Source organism: Natrix helvetica, assembly GCF_964273705.1.
Source record: "Natrix helvetica genome assembly, chromosome: 3".
NCBI lineage: Eukaryota > Metazoa > Chordata > Lepidosauria > Squamata > Natricidae > Natrix > Natrix helvetica.
In genome coordinates this window covers 143751119-143773082 of record NC_138549.1, presented here as the reverse complement: position 1 = coordinate 143773082, position 21964 = coordinate 143751119, and the positions used below count along the sequence as shown (strand labels likewise).

General features: G+C 37.6%; 1 protein-coding gene across 3 annotated transcripts in view; it reads right to left on the bottom strand.

Annotated features, from left to right (window-relative positions):
- Positions 1–21964, bottom strand: part of RALY (RALY heterogeneous nuclear ribonucleoprotein) — a 256203-nt gene that overhangs the window by 64146 nt on the left and 170093 nt on the right. For 2 of the 3 annotated variants that reach the window (XM_081948651.1, XM_081948653.1), the window contains exon 3: positions 19198–19354. The exons of the other annotated variant lie outside the window; for it this stretch is intronic. The gene's annotated coding sequence lies outside the window, so the exon portion shown is untranslated. The remainder of the gene's footprint in view (positions 1–19197; positions 19355–21964) is intronic. 3 annotated transcript variants of the gene reach the window in all.

Below are 21964 nucleotides of genomic sequence, written 5' to 3'. Positions count from 1 at the left end.
GCTCAGTGTGGAACACGGCATAAAAGTAGCATCCTGGGCGGAGCCCAGGCAGTTCAGATTTTGGTGTGTGAACACGCTGAACTCGATGCATCGATAAACATGTTTCTCTTGCACCTTCGTGGTCTCACGTCCCGTTTTTATTGAGCATTGTGGCGCAAGCCTCAACCTGCTGCAACAACACTTCATCAGAATCTACGTACATGCCGTAAAGAGTTGGGCTCATGAAGAACATTGATAAAGCATATCAGTAATGTTGATATTATTACACAAATCATGGAACGCATTTGAAACTTGGAAAGTTTCACATACGCTCCTGTGATGTTTAGTAAATGTTGCTGCGTGGATGAAGTTGAGAAGGTTCTCAAGTTACATAGCTTGGAGTCATCTCCAACTTTGTCATTGCAAAAGTTGTATAATGACACTAAAGCTTACTTGTCAATGAAATCTCTAACAAGCAATTTCTTAGATATTCCAATGAAGGCTTGTCCATTCATTGTTTGTTACAGTGGAGGTACTTCTTATTTGTATTTCTATATTTCCATTGTCAGGAAGGAAAAGAAAATCTATGGACCAAAACTGACGTTTTGTCAGTTTGACTCTTGAAAGGAATGTTGAGAACTAAGTCATATCTAATCTTCATGGAGGAGCTCTAAATTTATGACCAGCTTGCATTCTGGGGATATTATAGCTCACCACCCCTTGATAAATTGACTCCTGGGTTCTGGCAGAGGAGTGGAGCTGCAAAGAATTATCTTAGTTTTGTCATACAGGTAAATCTACTGCCCTTATATTCTTTTTTCAGATTGAAGTCTTCAGAAAACATCTTAGCAAAGAAAGAGTGAACGAGTGAATGTGAGAGAGATAATGTCACTGAAATTTACTTGTCAATGAAATCTTTAACAAGCAATTTCTTAGATATTCCAATGAAGGCTTGTCCATTCATTGTTTGTTACAGTGGAGGTGCTTCTTATTTGCATTTCTATATTTCCATTGTCAGGAAGGAAAAGTGACTAAGGGTAGTCTGGGAAAACAGGGGGGGGGGGTAAAATAAAAAACTCCAGCTCCGCTAAATACCTCAGAATAAGTTTTATTAAGTTCTTTTGCTCTCCACCTCCAATTTTATTTAGAGTTAGTTCTTAAAAACAGTTTCCAATCCAAATGGGAGATCTATGTTCCTGTTTCTATGCTAGAGGGCTGCTTTCAAAAGCTTTAGAACAGATCTGGAGCACTTAGATTCCAATCTCCACTTGCTCATGAACTTCGCCAATTGTGTTTGCTTCAATTCCTTTCTCTCATCTTGATGAACCCATATGCTTGTGGGATTGGAAGTATTAAACAAAGGAAAATTATTTCTGCTTCTGGAAGAATATAATATAAATGTAATTCATGTAGGGATTAATGATGCAATTTTCAGCAAAATGTTCCAACCTTGTATACTCCATCTCTTAGCCCTGCTTTCCCCGAGTTCTCTATTTCCAACCTATAATTGACTAAACATTTAGGATTGGATGGTAAATGTCAACACAGTTGTGCTGGAGCCCCTAAATTAATTTAGAAGCCCGGCTGATTTGTTAGTAGCTCAGACTTTTTATTGGTCAACAGCTGATATTTGAGAGTCATTCCTGAATGGTACTCTTCAATTTGCCAGCATGTGAATCAGAGAAGCCTTAAGCCAACATAAATATTGTATTGCATTCCACTGGATTTGCTGAGAGTGCAAATCAAAGCTGTCAAGGGCTATCTGCTATTGGTGTGTAATATGACATACACATAGAAGTTGCATTGTACTGCACCACCAAGACAAGAGAGCAACCTCTCCAAGTTTAGAGTGTGGATTTGATGCCACAATACAGGACAACAATCAGTGGAAAACCCTTAGATTCATCCAGATGTACAGGTGAAATATTGTTAGAACCAGAGTATGTACTTGAAAAGAATTCTGTTTATTTCACAATCAACACAAATCAAATTTACTAGTGCAAAAGGAGCGACTTTAAACCTAAGTCTGTGTTATTTATTACTAAGAAATATCTTCCATCAAGATATTTCTCAGCTTAAGTTGACATTTGTTTATTGAAAAGAATTATGTTTACAATACTACCAACAGAAGTTGAAGCTATTTATTACAGAGATAGGCTTTGTTATGTCTATTGAACACTAATAAGTTTGAGGTTGAGTGTATATGCTTTACATGGTTCATCAGAGAATATTCTTTACTTTCCATCCAAGGGCATCAGTGAGGAAGGGGCAGAAACATCAAGATAGGAGCTCTGACATTGCAATTTTTAACATTTATCACATGCACAAGTGTGTAGAACAATTGTAGTTTTGAAGTTATATATTCTAGAATATTTTCCTCAAGCGATATGTGCTAATTGTATTTTCCTTATTTGTTTTCCTTTGCTGTAGTTAGTACCCAACCCATACTTTACATTGCATCATATTATTTGTTGAAATAGGCACTCAATGAAATATTTGTTTAAGAACTATGATCAACTTTTTTTGGGGGGGCTAAAGACTTCAGGGTAAAGGCCTTTACGGTACTGCTTAAGCTCTCATTACAGTACATAGCCCTTTACACTGTTTTTGGTCCTAACTTCTCATCTAATCAGATAACACTTCTTGATCCTTTCTGCTCCCAGTTATTCTTAGAGACGCAGGCATGAGGATTCCCATTTTTATAATTAATCCTAAGAGAAGCAGACTCCATCCCAACATTGATTCAAATAAAATGGGCTAACTCCTGTTGCACACCCAATGTTAGCAGTCAAAAGAAATTAAATGCCACCATCACAAATGCCTTCTTCCGAAAGCTACATTCTGTTCTTGGACTAAATGCTTCTCAAATTTGAATGGAGCACAAACAATGATATTTACAAAAGCTTAAATCTTTGACCAGTTGGTTGTGCCTGTAAACAATAATATCATTGCCAGCATGTTAAGCTATGATTTGGAAGCATGTGGCCGCAAACCCGTTTAAAGCCACACAAAGCAAGAAGCAAAGCAGATTGGTCATTCACTCCATCAGAAAAGGATTTGGTCACTGACAACGATCAGCTATAAAAAGGCTAAGCCAATTCACAGAACAGTATTATTTTTCAGGTCTGCACTCTCTTTTTCTTTTCTTTTCCTTCTTTCCTTTTCCTTAGCATTCTGATTATTAACTTGGAAATTACATGGCATTGTGGTATCGGCTTATGCACATATATTTTATTCTATTAATTAGCTTGACAAGTTAAAGTTTGAATTAGTTTTTTCAACAAAGCAAAGTATGAAAGACTTTTGAACAACATGTAGAAACTTGTAGTAGTTCTGCTTATAATATTCCAGATTTTTTTCATCTTTCCCACTTTTTTCTGTTTAGAATATCCTTATTCTGATTATTAATTTTGAAGTTACAAGGTATTGTTAGGACTGTACCTCTGCTTATTATTTTTTAATATATCTATGCATTCATTGGAGGACAAATATTATATTATTATATATGTATATTGAGTACATAGCGCAAGACAAGATGAAACTTCCTGATGACTCTAGAGAAGAAGGATGTAGATTATCCAAACTAGGTTGCTATATTTTTGTAATGTGAAGAGAGTCAATAGTTGGGAATAGTAAAGAACAATTGTTTATGTTAGAAGGTGCTAGTATAATAGAAAAGGCAGGCTTAGATTCTCCTTAGAAAAGGAGAATGTAGAGCTAACCGATCAGTCCATTGCAAGGTGTTATTATGAAATCCTAAATTCCTAAAGTAAAGATCATGTCATAATTTATATTTCTTTTGTCATCTCTGTATATCATTTCAGAATGTGTATCACTTGTAACCTTGTGGGCTATGCGGCTTTTCTGTGTTCCTTTGGTGAAGAAGATAACTGTAGCCATGCATGTTGATAAAAAATACTTTATTCCTATCTCCCATCCGTCTCCAAATGCTTTTGTCCCTTCATGGTTCCATGAAAATGTGTATGTATGTATGTATGTATGTATGTATGTATGTATGTATATGTGTATGTATGTATGTATATATATTTGGCCATAGAATGCTGAATTGTAGTGTGATAGAGCTGGCCAGAGCTGTATAAGCATATCTAAGGTTAAAGCATTCCCAACAGATAGTGCTATAGTCTTGGCCTGAAAACTCCAGTAGGAGAGAGGCTGTATGTCCTGTTTAGATGGTTGATTCCATCATCATACTTCTCTTGCCATCAGAAACCTTTCTTCATATCTTCTCTAAACTAATCCACATTCTTCCATTAGGCCCAGGAAAAAAAGATCGTCCTCTTCTGTGTGACAAGCTCCAGTTTTTTAAACAGTGCTAGTATACCACATCATCCTCTGTCTGAACATTACTTCCTTTCGCCATGCAACTATATCATCTCAGGCTACTAGGATTTTGCCATAATTCCCTGCCAAGCCACATAATATGGACACACTTGTATTATCTATTGGCTGTTTGTACATCCAGGACATGTTTGATTGCTTTTAACTTTGTAGCAATGGAAATTCTGTCCTCTTTCAATTTCATATACCAGGAAGTCTCTTTATGTACGTAGTTACAAAACTATGGAATCCATGATGCTTTAAATAGGAATGATATTTATGTTTACATAAGCACAAAACAGAAACAGTATGATATAAATGGGTTTGACTGAAATTGGTCTGTAAACTGGGACAATTACTGAACTGATTTCACACATAGTTCTTCCATCTAATCCTGTTTTTTGTTTTTACTAAGGGGTGAGAGGGCAAATCCTCCCCTTCTGGCACATACTGCAGAAGGTTTGTGGTGTGAGAGACAATTAGGTTTCATAACGTATTCCCCCTTAACTAGCATTAAGCCTTTGTTTACTGATATTTGATGCTTCTCACGATTGCATTGTAATACCTGAGAATATTTCATGCAAATTAATGTCGATGTCATATCAACTGCACTGTTTTTTTTGTTTCTTTCATAGCATAAATGAATTCATTCTTGGGAAATGTGCAGCATGGCATTCAATTCATTTTCTCTCTAGTAAATTGCATCAAACTAAGAGGAGATGCACTGTAAAGAACAGAATGGACTCTCTTGTGTTTGAAAGTTTAATATCTCATGTAGAGGTATAAAATCTTGGAAAGAGATAAACTAAAAAAAAAAACCAGTTCTTAAATGCAACACTTTAGTCTTCTTTTGTTACGGACACAGAAAGGCTGCCTATATTTTATTTGTTGCAATGATAGATCATAGTTTCCTCACTTAAAGAGCAAGAGAAAATTCATACAACACATTTCTTCATGATTTGCTGGCTCTGTAAACTACTGAGAGGGAGCTATAAAACACTACGAAGCGGTATATAAATCTAAGTGCTATTGCCAGTGCTACCAATGTTAACATGATCTGGGTTTGCTAAACAGGCTAAGATAAACCATTGTGGTTCAGTTTGCCACACAAAAATATTCGTAAATGAGATCTATCAGGTGGCCTAAAGGGGAAACTTTTGCAAGTAGAACTATTAAGGTAACCTCCATATATATTGCTTGATCAATTCACTCTTCTGCCCAGACTACCTTCCTTCCAAAATAATCTACTGTAATTTTCATATTTCCAAAAACTTGTATTTAGATGCAAGAACTTCATTATATTGATGCTAAGTTAGTGGCCAAAATTGAGGAAACCTTTTGGGAAAAGCATAATTTTGAGGTTTGGTGGCTAATAACACCACTTGAAGCCGTACCATAAAATTATATATCAATGGAAAGATAATTTTTAATCAAGAATGTAATGCAACAAGGTTTGTTCAATTATCTGTATTCTATGAAAAGTTATAGTCAAATATAGCCAGCAATAAAATCCAGTTAATAGAAGCAATGATTCAATCTTGGTTTCACATTATAATAGCTGCAGAACTAAAAGACTTGGATCACTCCATGGGAAGACGTTGTAAGGCTGTAAATTCATGCTAAAGGTTACCCAACTAAGTATTAACTGACATGGTGATAATTTTTGTATATCTTGTTTTTTTCTATGTGTTTCACTTCTCTTCTTTATAACTGCTATTTTAATAGCAAATCTTGCATAAAAGTTATTGCATTACATTCTTGATTAAATTATATTTCCATTGATATATAATTTTATGGTACTTGTTAGATCGGGTAATGGAAAGGCACACTCAGGCTTTGGCAACAGCAGCTCTTTATTGTAACAGAACAAGTATGTACAATCCAGCGAAGGTTCAGTCTGATAGAAGCCCTTTTATAGGGAGCTGTCAGACCCTTCGACCAATGAGATTGAATCTCAGTTCCCGCCGGAACAGAGGACCTTGGTGGAAACCACTATAACAGTTGCTAATATCTAACACTACTCCCCCCAAAAAGTGATGTTATTAATCATCAAACCTCAAAAATACTGTACACTTTCCCCAAAAGGTTTCCACAATTTTGGTCATTACTGTATCTTAATCCCTACCCTCCCTCTTTTCCTCCTAAAGACACAGCCAATTAGAAGGGTATGTTTGGTTGTGTTTGAGAATTTAAAACATCTGCAATGCTAGAAAACTGAAAGATTTAAGACCCTGAGCTGACAGAAGTATGTATATCCTACAATTTTTTGCAGTTTAGATCAGCTAAGATTTCCTGAGATTGCATAGAGATTGCCATCACAAAAGTCTAAAAAAACTCACACAACTTTTTAAAGAAGGGCTGACAGGTATGTCATACGCAGCCTTATCATCTCTGATGTATTTTTTGTATTTTAGATTCAAACTTCAACTGTTCCTGTTTCTTAGCGGGCTTAAAAATATGGTTACTTGCATAACATGATTGTCTATGGTTAACTTAAGTGTGGTAGTTTACTTAATTTGTCTATGTTTGCATGATTTTCTGTTTGCCGGAACTAATCACATAACATGCCAGGGTAAGATACGATTGACAATTTGGCTATGGAGAGTCTCAGTCACTCAGGTCATGGTTGTCCCAAAGGTGCTTTTTCAAGGGGCAACTGGTCTTTTTTGTTTTTCTTTGAAGACATTTCACTTCTCATCCAAGAAGTTTCTTCAGACAGTAGAGAATCTTCAAAGAAAAACAAGAAAGTCCAGTTGCCCTTGAAAAAGCACCTTTGGGATTGACTATTTGGCTTCTGAATGGGGCAGGAACACAGCCCATTATACCTTTCTGGGGTATTTGGTTTTGACAGAAAGCTGGGATTTTAATTTTTGTCTAATTTTCAAGAAAGTTAATGATATACAAAAAGTCCCTTTCAGTATATTTTTTAATTGAAAATTGCCAGCAAATCTCTCTATAGAGCTAATGGTGCTTAAAACGAATAAGGTAATTAGACCTCTAGGCATACCAATCCATTCTCATATTTAGTTCAAAACTCTACCAGGGCGATCTAGCAAAAAGAAAATATATATTTTTTTCTTCATCATCCTGCACATACTACTACACCTGTTAGTAAGACAAAGCAGAAGAACTCTGCTTCCATTTTTCAAATTAAAGCAAAGAGAATCTTACATAAAACCCATATGGTAAGTTCAGCATGCATTAACCAGCTCTTCAGCTTGCTGAGCACTTCAACCTTTTCTGAATTTTTCAAATATAAATCTCCATCCTTCTCCTTTCCAGAGATTTGTTAAAGGGGAATTGTTATATCAATGTACCAGTGCAAAGAGTAGATTAATATATATTTTATCTGAATTACTGTTTTTGTTATAATTTTGACAATGATTCCTAGGTTATGATGAAATCATTTTACCTCTAATCTGGATTGCATTAAAAAAATCAGCCTGTTCTTAGAATGGTTTGTAGTGGTTTCCTAATTGGCAGTATATATTTTGCACCTGAGCTACTATTGAAGCGCTTTAGCCCTCTTTATGTTTAGAACCAATGAGGAAGCACAATAACTACTGTCCTTATCTCTCAATACCCTTTTCATGAAACAGAAGCTTCATATAATAAAAGTGATGATACAAAAGAAGACTGAAAGGAATCTGTGTCCCAGAAAATTGTTTCCAATAATATATGCTGCTATTGCAGCATCCAGAATTCACTTATTGGCATGGAAGACCATCTTCAAAATACATTTGCCATCTTCCATAATCCCAAATTCAAGACTTTGTTGTGCTGCATAATGAAATATGTCAAAGTATCTGCATTTTTTTTGTGTGTGTCAAAAAGTCAGAACAGTGGCTAGTAAAGCCACACATCTATTTATGTAAAAAGAGGGTGTGGCTTTGATCACATGCATGCACTGCTGCCCATCACCTTGGCTTTTGACACCCTCCCATGCAGAGATGGGCTTCACATAATTTAACAACCGGTTCATCTAGTGCAAAACCAAAAATGTGAGTGTGCTTTTCTGAATTTCCATGCTTGCGTGCGGCTTCAAACACACAGGAATTTCATGCACGCGGCTTCCAGCACACCTTTTCGGGCAGCTGCTGTGAGTAGAGCGGGTGAAGCGTGGAAATCAAATGGGCTGCGTGGGTGGGGGCGAGCAGCCAGAGAGAGTGAAATATATAGGTCGGGATAGCACTGGGATGGGTGGGCGGACCCAGCTGGTGGTCAGAACGACCGGTATGGGTGAACCGGTCTGAAATGGCAGCAGCCCACCTCTGCTCCTATGCCCTTGGAAAATATTTAGATTTGTATCCTTTGAAGGATGAAAGAATTCTGATATATTTGTCATTTCAGAATTGAAGGAAGCCACTAAAATGATTGGTAACCTCCATTGGCTGTGAGCATCTACACAGGGAATACAGTTTGATCAGTTATTTTGGGATGCAATGGGAAAATGATTATAATTGACTTTCTTTGAGTTACTAGGGCAGGGATGGGTAGCATCCTAATAACTATTCATTTGCGGACCACATTCCCTTGTTTATTTATTTTTTGCAGGCAGTACTGTACTTGTGATTTGAGAGGGCAAATCTTTAACTTTTTAAAGACTGAAGTAGTGTGTGTGTGTGTGTGTGTGTGTGTGTAAGGTTTCAAAGCATTTAATACTTCATAAAGTAAAAGAAATCCAGACATCACCACTTAAGAGAATTGGAGAGGGCCTCATTTATTTTTGAATGTTCTTCCATTTAAAAAGCTTCCTCCATGAAACAAACTGGCATACCACATGAAGTTTCTATTATTTTTTGATGGGATTAATGTAATACTGTATGAATGTACTTAAAAAAATAGACTCATTTGATTATGTGCCATTAAGACATTTTCAATTCTTAGCGACTACATAGATTTTCTACATGAAAGACCCACTCACTATTAAACTGACTTCTGAGAAGTCATGTATGAGATTGCCCTATCAGAGGGGTTTTAAAGGAAACAAAATTCATATCTTTCTTTTTAAAATCCCAGTTGTACTCTGAAACAGAGATAATTCAGAGTTCTGCCATTGCAGCTTTCAATAATATCCAACCTGACATTTTTAAAATATTTTTCAAACTCTGTTTGTTTCAGAGTTCCCATCCAGCATTGTAGTCCAACAAAAATAGAGGCTACCAAATTTGGGAAACTTGTTGTATAATGTTTAGAAAGCTTTGAGAGACAATTTTGTAGTTTAGTACCATGTTGGCATTCTGCAAAATTATTGATGTTTTCTGCTCTAATAGCCTAAGGCCAGAGCTGGTTTATTTGATAAGCTATTTTTCCTTCCTAGCATTAAGTGTTTTGCAGTACAGATTAACTCTTTAATTGAGAGCCAGGTGTCTTAGAATCCCCAGAGGATGCAGTCTTAGTGATGAATTGTCAGAAAAGACGACAAGAGGTTCTGCTTTTCTCTTTTTGTGGATTGCTCTGGTTATAGCAGTGCAAATACAACACATGGCCAACTGTTATTTCCTTCTTATCATGGCTGTTCACAAATGGGATTTCCCCCCCCCCATACCTTACTTCAAGTTTCTAAAAAGTCAGATAATTAATTGACCAAAAGAAATCCCAAAAGTATGTTCTGTAACAGAATCTCTAATTCCAGGAATTTGCTTATGCTTCTACATTCTCCCAGCAGTTCTGCTATTTGCATTTAGAGTGCAAAAATGCACAGAGAGAACTTTCCTGTGCATTGCTAAATGTACGAGGTTTCAGTGCAATCTCAAATTCTGTCTGATTGTGTAAAAAACATTTTTTGTGTGAAGATTCTACCCCAAAGACAATAAGTGCCCCACCCATAAATACGCTAGACTACATGGATTTGCTTCCATCCTGTCTGTTGGGAGTACACTTATTAAATTTCTGAACTGGGTCCCTGAAGTCCTCTATTCTTTCCTGATCTTATGCTCTGTAGGCCTCACCACAAAAATGATACTTCTGTAGAAACTATAATTAATGTCAGAGTTAGCCCTTGAGATATAAAATTACAGAAGCATCAACTTTTTTTTTGAAAACTATCATCACTACAGCACTAAAGCACTACAACACTTTTCCAGTTTGGTGCTCACTAATTGTCTTGGTGTTCTAAGAATCATAAGCAGAACATACTTGGAGGAAATCGGAGAGCACATGTAAACAGTCAAAAGTTGGATTGCATGTATATTAGTTTTAATTTTGTAAATTGCCTATATTTTGGAAGAGTTTTATATTTATTTATAAATCTTTTGATATAAATAGCAATGTAGACTTGATTTTACCTAGCATCTACCAACAAAACATGGTATACATATCAATGTTCTCCTGTTTGGAATCTGGATAATGAAAATAATGTAAGTGAGATGATAAAAGAGCAACTCAAACCTACCCACAGAAAGTCCCTAACCCCTTACATATTTGTGAGTAGTGGAGATGCTATTTAGATCAGAGGACATGATATGTAATGCTGATTTTAACCTTGTACATCTCTCTTTTCTCAGCCATTGAGAAAAAGCTATCAGCCTTCATGGTGCCTTTTGTTATCTGAGGCAGAGCAACAAGTGATGATATCAAGCTATGTCAGCATCTAAGGCAGTTAAACTTACAAAATATTTTTCCTTGGCCCTTCCTGGTGATAAAACTAAAACAATCATGAATTTAAAATGTAATGATTTGCTACCTTTTCATATCACCTCAAAAATCAACTGCCTGAGGCCACTGCTTTTTTCTGCCCATTTGTAGGTTGAACAAGGCTCACCAATGCTCTGATGAAACCGAGAATGCAGCCCACAATTTATCTCAAAATTCCTTCACCACACAGGAGTTATCCATGAACTACAGCAATATAAAATATGTAGGAAGCCTGGTTGTTTTTATACCATAGAGACAAATACAGCATTAAAAATCAGCACACATATTAATATATTATACTAAAAATTACTAGCTCTATCCATTTCTCTAAAAATAACTTAGGGAAATTTACAAAGACATTCTCAAATGGCCTTTTAAATATTTTTTTCTGGTCAATCTTGTCCGATTCTCAGAGACTGCCTGAGTTTTCCTTGCAGTTTTCTTGGCAAGGTTTTTCAGAAGTGGCTATTGTTCCCTTCCTAGGACTGACAAAAAATGACTGGCCTAAGTTGATCCAGCTGGCTTCATGTCTAAGGCTAGACCACAACTTACAGTCTTCCAGTTTCTAGTGTGGAAAGTTATCATCCAGCCTTCTCTCAGAAAAATGAAATATCCTAGGAAATATGGAAAAGGCAGAATATTTCTCTGGATGTGAAAAGGAAGAAACATATTTTAAAGAGAGAATAGCTCCCTGCCCCCACCTTCTTTGTCAATGGGCCATTAAGATGGCCAAGCCAGTCCCTTTACATAATAAAGAGTTCTCCATTTCAGCTCCAGGGGGATGGGATTAAGGCATGATAATATTGGCCCTTTACCCAACTCACCACATGGCATCTGAGAACTCAACCAAACCTGGATTCAAAATGCAGCCTAGAGAGTTGCCCCTGCATGGCCCCATGGGAGTCTGACAACCAATCAGAATACAAGTTCAAGATCAAATGTCAGAGCGGGCATAAAACCAGGGACTCAGAATCTCAGTCCTTTTTTTCTCTTCTTCTCCCCAACATTGAAGCATGTGATCAACTTTTCTGTTCAGGACTCAAGCCATGTGGTCCTGTCCACCATTAAACCATCTTTCCAAGCAGCCTCCATGTCTCCAGTGTCTTTTTCCCCACTTGGAGCCGAACCCAGAAGGACATTTCTTCCAACACTAGCCTGATGCCTTAATACAAGGGTGTCAAACTCACATCATCATGGCAGCATCACGTGATATATTGTGACTTCCTCCCTTTCGCTAAACCAGGTGTGAGCGTAGCCAGTACGTGACGCATTCAGCCCATGGGCCGTGAGTTTGACACCTTTGTCTTAACCACTATATCAAACTGATTGTTTTGAATAATTACCCCATCATCTGTTTCCTTCTCAGAAGATGGATGAAGAACTTTGTGGATCTGAAGTACCTAAATATGTTCAATGAACTAGAATTATAGAAAGGGATGAAAATGTCTATTACTCTTCTGGGAATTTAGTTCCGATGCATAAATTGTTTGGGGAGAAAACTATTGAAAGAGTGGAAAATAACTTTAACAAAAAGAGACAAAAAAGATTGTTGAATTAATTTAATAAAGCTGGGATTTTTTAAAAAATAAAATAAAATCCTGAAACTCTCGAAGGAACAAATCTTAAAATACCTAATTTTTAAGATTACAATTTTAAAAATGTTTTTTTTCCAAATCTCACAGGCAACCCACACCCTAGAGCAGGACTATTGATTCAGAAGATGATGTTGTACACTTCAGCTAATATTTTTGTAGTGCGTATGTATGTGTAGCATGTCAGATCAGATTATCTTGGCTGCATTATTTAAGTCAAACTCCATCATTGGGGGAGACTGCTAAACTTGGACTGTTTTATTTTTATTTATTTATTTATTTAGTCAAGCATGTATTAGATAACATATATAAGTATAAACATGATTTTGAATACATGGATACGAATAAAAGGGAACATTAGGACAAGGACGGTAGGTACGTTGGTGCGCTTATGCAGACCTTGGTGCCTTACAGACCACTTAGGAGTGGGGTGTATTGGACTGTACTGGAAGTGGGCTGTTCAAACATTACTGACATGAATAAAGAGGGCTGATGGCAAAATTTTGATGTGAAAGGTGGATGAGCATGTCTTGTAAATAGTGATTGCAAGAGAGAAGCTAGTGATTGGGTTATGTAACTAATACAATAGCAATAGCACTTAGACTTATCTACTGCTTTATAATGCTTTACAGCACTCTCTAAGCGGTTTACAGTGCCAGCATATTGCCCCCAACAATCTAGGTCCTCATTTTACCACCCTTGGAACCAGTGGTGGGTTCCTTCTGGTTCAGACCGGTTCAGTTGAACTGGTAGTGGTTTGGCGGCCTGGGTCGCTGGACCTGGCAGTGACCAAGGCCTGCCACGCCCCTGAACCATTTTCCCGTGCGGCACCAGTGGCACCAATATCTTGTTTTCCAGTTCTGTGCATGCACAGAACAATTTTAATTGCACTGTGCATGTGTGGGGGTGTGCGCAAAGCGCACACACGAGTGAACCGGCAGTAGTGCCAGTAGAACCCACTCCTGCTTGGAATGATGTAAATCAGAATCAACCTTGAGCCCACAAGGATCGAACTCCAGACTGTGGGCAGAGTTAGCCTACAATACTGCATTCTAATCACTGCGCCACCACGGCTCTTTTGAAAATCCTATACAAATGTATTGGGTCTAAAACTCACCCATGGATCCAGACTTCTGAATCCAGCACCAGGTCCCCTTGGCATATAAATTAATATTTTGTCAAATAAAAAGAGTTGTGGGTTTTATGTATAATAAAATTTCATCTTCCTCTTCTGTTTGTAATATTTGAATCATCTGACTGGATGGAATTTTTCTTTCTTTCTATGGGTTGTTAAAGGGTATTTAGAAGCAAATTAGGTCCTATATGCTGGAGAAACGTGTCTGCTGATCCTCTTAGTAATAGAAAGAAATTGCATCTTTGCCTCTCCATCACATTTGGGGTTATTTTAACAAATGAAACAGCTATTTTAAGATTCCGTAAGGCTTAAGGAAACCAGGTTGCCTCTTAAGCCTCACTCCAAAAAAAGGAAAACAAATCACCGTTCTAGTCCTTCAGCTTTTTTGTTTGCTTTCTATTTTTAAAAAAGGGCAAGAAAAACATGCTTTTCTTTATCAGCAGAGGGAGTACAGTACTAAAAATGAGTATCAGAGTTTATTGATCAAAGTTGTAACTGCTTTGGGGCGTTGACAGAAAAGATTTTGTCTCCTTGTCTGCAGCCTCGCCTAAATAAAATTTAGAATTTGATAACTGTAAAATAAAATTTGAAACAACACTGTCGTGCTTTTTTTAAAGGAAGAATTAAGAGGAAAGAAGTTGTCCAGCCCACTTTTGAACTATAATCCATTGGCTCCACAGGGATGATGTTTCACTAGCATGGAGCCACTACAGAGAAGGCCCTTGGTCCTAGTACATAGGCCAGGGATCTGCAGCATTCTCAGATTCTCTGCTCTGGTGGGTAAGGTCGATGTAACTGGGAAAAGACAGTCCTTCAACTAATCAGGTTGCAAGCCATATAGGGCTTTGAAGATGACAACCAGCAAGTTGAATTAGACCCAGAAGCAAATTGGCAGCCAGTGCAATTCCCCATAGGAGATGACAGGTGTATACCTCTCAGCCTGCCCCAAATCGGCTTTATGTAGATGTTAAACAGAAGTGGATAAAATATTGAGCCTTGTAGGGACCCACAAAGCAGGGACCTAGGTGGACCTCTTGCTTCCTATCAGTCAACTGACAAGAACCACAGAGGAAGGAAATAAACCAGGACAACACAGACCTCTCCACTCCCAACCTCTGAAGTCTCTCTATAGCAGTGATGGTTAACCTTGTTGTCATCGTGTGCCAAAAGCATGTACATGCATGCAACAGTGCACGTGCGCACAGCCACACCCATAATGCAATATGCGTGTGACACCCCGATGCCCCCCATCCCCTGAACATGCCTGTGTGACACCCCTGCACCCTATTTTGGGCCTAGTAGGCCTCCCTGCAGCCTCTGGGACAAAAAAAAGGGCCATGGGGGGGTGCTGCATATGTGCATGCGCATCCGACCCCATGCATGTGCGCACATCTCCTGCATGCACCCCTCCCCTTACACATGTGTGGCAAAGACTCAGAAATCAGCTGGCCAATGGGAGATGCGTGGGCATGTGTGGTGGAGCTGAGCTAGGGCGATGGCTCACATGCCTGCAGAGAGGGCTCTTCATGCGACCTGTGGCATGTATGCCATAGGTTCGCCATCATGGCTCTAGAGGGATACTATGGTTAATGTTATCAAAGGCACCAAGAAGTCAAGTAGACTGAGAATAGACACATTACCTCTATCCTGCTTCCACCAGAGATCATCATAAAGTGCCATCAAATGCATTTTCCACCCCCTATCAAAGCCTGAAACCTGGTTGGAAAGGTCTACATAACCCATGTCATCCAGGAACCTATGGATCTGCTATGTAACTAAACTACCTTCTCAACAACCTTCCCCAGAAAGGGAAGATTGGAAACAGGAGAAAAATTATCCAATAGCATGGAGTCTAGAGATGGTTTCTAAAGAAGAGGGGCCCCACAACCTCTTTAAAATGCTGGGGGCACCCCCCCCAGGAAAGCATTAATCCCTACTAATATCCACCTGTATGCCACTTCCTGGGAAGTTTTACAAGCTACGAGGAGCATGTGTCTAAAACACAGGTGCTTGCACTCATGTTCCCTAGGAGTATGCCCACTTCCTCAGGCAACAGAATCAAACCATCCAAGATAACTGGCAAGAACTTGCCTCAGGTGCCTCCACCAGATCAGCAACCACACTGTCATCTAACTGGGAATGAATTTGAGTGATTTTGTCTTCCAGAAAATCAGCAAATTCCTCAGTGCACCCCTTCATGTAGATTCCTTCCCAGGAGGAGATGGCTCACTTTAAAGAGGGTCGTTGGCAGATTATCTGCAGATGTAATTAGTGAGAAGTACTTATGCTTCATTGCCTAAAACGGCATGAAGTAGGCCTTAATAACAGCTCTTACCCATGTTCAATGTAGTTCATCCTTTGTCTTCTTCCAGCGATGTTGTAGCTATCTCTTTGCCTATTTCATATTCCTGGGTATATTGCACAGATAAAACTATGCTCTCTCAAACTGGAATATCTATATAGAAACTTATTTAATATTTTATACAACTTTCCACTTTTTATTATCTTACAATCATATTTGCCCATGTTATGGTTCTTCAAGTTCTGATAGAGCATTACTAAATACCATGGTCAGAGTTACCATAAGGAATATAAGTTGCTTTTTGATACACTGATGGGGTTTTTCACCGGAATACTTTTTGCTTTATTAGCTTAGGTGGCTAAATGCTTTGCCTTGAAGATTTCATATACGTATTCAGTTCAGATGTAGTCCCTGTTTAACAATGGCAACTGGGACTGTCAGAATTGTTGTTGCTAAGTGACACAGTCAAGTGAAAACACGCTTTATGACCATGTTCCTTAGCAATGGAGTGCCAGATCTCAATTGCGGTTGTAACCCGAGGGCTACTTATATAGTGAAGGACATCAGTTTGAGGATTGGTCACAATTTTAGTTTTTTATCACTGTCATGACTGCAAACCATTATTAAGTGAAGCAGTCACTAAACAGGACTATCTGTAGCAAAAGAAACCCTGGTCAAGATGTGGAAAGGTAAATTCATTGTCAGATTTCTTTCCTCAGGACTGACTACAATGAAATTTCCTTACTAAAATGAAGCAAGATGAAATAGCCTTTGGAATGTCTTGAGAACCAACCTTGAAAAAAAGACAAATTTAGGCATGCCCAGCTAATACCAATATAAGAACACAGTATTTATTTTCATATAATTTAAACTGTCATAGCTTCATAGTTCATATTTAAATGTCTAAGAATATAAACAACCTAGAACTACACCGCCTACGGTCTGACCTAAGCGTAGTACACAAAATTATCTGCTACAATGTCCTTACCTGTCAATGACTACTTCAGCTTCAACTGAAATAATACATGAGCACGCAATAGATATAAACTCAAGGTAAAGCGCTCCAAACTCGATTGCAGAAAATATGACTTCAGCAACTGAGTGGTCAATGCCTGGAATGCACTACCTGCCTCCGTTGTTAGTTCCTCTAACCCCCATAACTTTAACCTTAAACTGTCTACTGTTGACCTCACCCCTTTCCTAAGAGGTCAGTAGGGATGTGCATAAGCACATCAGCATGCCTAAGGTCCCTGTCTTACTCTCCCCATTTATTTGTAAGAATAAGAATAAACATGAATAAGAACACAGGAAATGAGTACAAATAAATACCCATTTCCTGTATTCTTATTCATGTTTATTCTTATTCCTGTTATCTTGTACATGAGTGACAAACTAAATAAAACTAAATAAATAAACCTCAATGTAACAAAATTATCTAGGAACAAAGAGTTCTTATTTGTAGTATACAGGGAGGCAGAAAGAAAGTCCCCTCTGGGACTTCAGCAGGAGCAAAGGTTAAATATATCTTTGCCACAGTCCAGTCTCATTGTCACTACCAATAATAACATGAAGAAGCATGGAATCCAGCAAGACTAAAGACAGAATGCCATGCTTTAGCTGACTCTAAGATTGCAAAATACTCAGAGATTGGTCTTCTTCCCTCAAATACCAACTGTATTACCTGTTCCTAGATGAGGATGCGTGTCAGTTAAGATAGCTTTTTTCAAACTAGGCAGCTCTAAGACGTGCGCCCTTCAACTCCTAGAATCCTCAGTCAGCATGCTGGCTGGGAAATTCTGGGAGTTGAAGTCCACACATTGCCAAGTTTGAAAAACAATGATTTATTTATTTTTATTTATTTATTTAGTTTGTCACTCATGTACAAGATAACAGGAATAAGAATAAACATGAATAAGAACACAGGAAATGGGTATACAATCTAAAGTATGACAATGGTGTATCTCCTCTCTTGGTGCAAATGAGGTGCAAATTCACCACTCACACTAATCAGTCCCATAGAGCTAGTTTTTTTTGACAATTTATGAGAAAAAAACCCACACATTTCCGCAACTGTTCTTTAACAAGCCGTCAGCTCACTCCCATGTTACGGTCATTCTGCTCCCTGTGTTGCACTGCCTTTGCAGAGTTTACAGCTGAGCAGATGATAAAATTCTTCATTTGTTTGTTTTGGAAACTGGGGTGGTACATGATTTTAGACTGCTGACTAAGTAACCATCATCATCACAGCAGGGGATTAGAAAGAAAGAGTTGAGATAATTGAAGAACTACCATGGTTTTGTTATGGGGAAAGTTGGTAAGCAATTTACTGTGCAATCCCATCCATGTTTATTCATAAATTAGTGCTAGTATACTTTATTGTGTGTTTAAAAAAATCAAGGTAGAAAAGAAAGGCAGTGGTGGAGGGTGGAACGGTGTTTGACTTGTCTGTCCTCAAATCAGAATGGATCACCATTTTTTGCTCTCATCACAGTGACTTGGAAGGCAAAAAAATAAATAAAAATAAATTGAAGAGCCAAAATTGTGGTTGGGAGATGTGGTTCAAATGATAAAATAGATTGGAGAATATGCTGGAAAAATACATGAACAGAAGGTATGATCGTTATCTTAGTTGGTTAGTAGTTACGTTCATGAATTAGAGGCATGAAAAGAAACGTTAAATATCCCAACTCAGAAATACAGTTCAAACACAGGTAAAAACTACAAAGGAGCTAAAGGATTTAGCACTAAGTTCAAAGGAAGAATGGAAAGACTTTCTAAAAACTTTTACAAATGAAATTGTAGAATGAATGAAAACTTTGTAGAGAAAGAATACATTCAGGAGTCAATTTTCTTCAATAATTAGATATATACGCTATAGACCTACTGTCAAATTTACAAGCTTCTGGTGCAGATGAAATTCTCACTGAATTGTGTAAAGTTGCAGAAGTAATTATATCAGTAACAGGTTTGGGTCAACAAATATTGAACAAGAACGTGTAGCATAGAAATTAGGAAATACTAGTGTGTACACTTATATTGAATTTATGCATGAATTCCTCACACACTCAGAGTTTTGCTTAAACACTTTTAAAGAACAGAAGTATATATGGAAAAAATGCTAAATAAACAGGCTTTGGAAAAGATAAAGGGATAGGAGATCAAACAACTAATACAAGATGTATAATAGAACAAGATAATATGAGAAGGAAGTTTACCTTTGCTTCAGCAAGATTACAGCAAGACTTTGTGTAAATCAGGCCAGAAAATGGGACACATTAAAGCTAATGGCAATGTCAGAACATCTGATTATTTTTCTCAGGAATCTTATAAAGTGATTTATTATGAGACTGGCAAGATTCAGAGAGATGACACCTGAAATATAAATAGAAGATGAGAAAACAATTTTGAGTTATGTAAATGACATCATTGTTAGCCAAAAGTAGAAATGATTTACTTAATCATTTTGAACTGAAGAGTTATTATGAAAGTAAAAAAAGAGTTTATCTTAATACATTCAATATTAAATCTCAATTTATTTGCAGCTTCTATAAGCCATATTTCAAATACGACTATTAAGAAAACAACATAAATGTTGGTCTGAATATTTAGGAAACTTTAAGCAAAAAAAGAGGAAACAAAACACGTCTTTTTTGGGGGGAGGGAGTGTTCAAGAATAAAAATGGTCCATGTTCTGCTAAAAAGGAGATTAATCCTTGTGAAGAAGGCAGTGAAACCCCTATACAAAATCATGAAACATAAGGGCAATCATGAAACCCTATACAAAATCATGAAACATAAGGGCAATTAAATGTCAAATCACAACACTTAAATGGTATTTCCACAGGAAAATATATGTATGGCTATTAAAGCTAAATACTAAGAAAGAAAACAAAAATATGTCTTCAAGTAATAGATTTGGAAGTCATTACTAAGAAGTGCATGGACTGATAAATTGGAGGGAATAGGAGAAAATGATGGAGTGATTTGATGAATAAATTAAGTGCTTAAATAAATTAAGAACAAATCCTTGGAAGAACTGAGATATTACCAAAGATAGCTGAAGATGAGTAGTATTTATCCATATAGTAACCAGGAATCAAATTTGACCATGACATCTAATTAAATGATTTAGGAAGAACCAGAACCAATTTGGTCCAGTGATTAAGATGCTGACTTAGAAACCAGGTCACCGGGAATTCTAGTTCTGCCTTAAGCATGAAAGCTGGCTAGGTGGGGCCAGTCACTCTTTTTCAACACAACCCACTGCACAGGGCTATTATTGTGGGGATAATATGGGGAGAGTGGAGTATTAGGTATGTTCATCACCTTTAGTTGCTTATAAAAGTAATAAAGGCAGTATAAAAAAATATTTAAAAAACCCCGGGGTGTAAGAATCAATATTTATTCAGCAACGGTGCATGGATCAAGAAGGTTCCCTGCTACTTAACCGTGGTGTAGATAGCTGGTTGTGCATTGCAAATGGTATGAATCTGAAACATAATTTCCTTGCGGCATAAGGAACAACTCTCATTAAAAAGTACATATGTCCTGGAGTATTTTAGCTACCTGATCAATCTTAGTTTGGGATGCTTAAGGATCTGCCCATGTTCCCTCGCGAAACATTGGATCAACCTAATGATGCCTGCAAGGGAAACGTAACTCTGAGTCCGTAGGGATTGGGAAATCAGTCAGTTATTTGCATCTATCTATACACTTATGGATGCTATGTTTTTAATTTGAGCCAATTAGATACTACAGTATTTGCACCTTCTCAATACCACCCAAGCTGCTCTCATTTCTGACAGCTTTCAAACCTTTTAAAACCTTTACAGCAGAGGTGGTATCAGCAGATTCTGGAGAACTGATAGCGGAAATTTTGAGTACTTCAGAGAACGGGTAAATACCACCTCTGCCTGGCCCCGCCCTCATCTATTCTCTGCCTCCCGAGTCCCAGCTGATCAGGAGGAAATGGGGATTTTGCAGTATCCTTCCCCTGGAGTGTGGAGGGAATGGAGATTTTACAGTATCCTTCCCCTGCCACACCCACCAAGCCACACCTTCCATGCCATGCCACACCCGCCACACCATGCCCACAGAACTGGCAGTAAAAATGTTTGAATCCCACCACTGCTTTAATGAACAGGATAAAATGCTAGTGTGATGTCAACAAAACCGCAAAGGAACAGCAAGGAGATCCATTCATCTAAACTTCTCCATAAGCATGCAGAAGAGCTGCTATCTTATGGGTATGTGAATTACCCAAAATGTTGATTCTCACCTGGCTAAATTCAGATTCTAGCATCTCTGTCTGAGGTTTATTAAGGGTTCTAAATGAACTCTCATGTTTAACAATGGGATTCATATGAATCTTTTATAGCTTCTTGATACTGTCTCTTGAGTTCCTTATTAAAATTCTTTTCATTTTTTCCCCTTTTGTTAAACAAAATGAGGGAAGGAGAACATGCATTTCATGTTCTGTAGATAAATGTAACAAGTAGATTTCTCTATAGTTTCCTTTCCTAATCATTGGGAATCTCATACGCCATCTAACATGTTTTTTGACAGCTGCAAAATAAATTTTAAAGGTCAGTTGAATCAGATAAAGCCCCACTTGGCAGTCTTTGCATCCTTAGAATTTTATGGCTAACATTTAGCTTATGCTACTTAAGCTGCTAGTGAGGATTCTTTAGAGGAAAGAGAATCTCAGAAGAAAAATTGACAAAATAAAGAACAATTAAGCTAGAATGTCATAAACAGTCCCACAGGTGTCCATGATTATATAGTGGACAGCAGATGATTCTACAAGCATTTGTCTCATTTTAAAAAGAACTCTTTCCTGTGATGTTTTGGATCTAGCACATTAAAAACCTAGGAGGATTACAATGAATAGATGGCCGTGACTAATTTCTCTTGAATTACTGTGTAACTCTTTATCAGTCATGTCCTAATAGGCAAACAGAATGCTATCTTCTGTCTGCATCT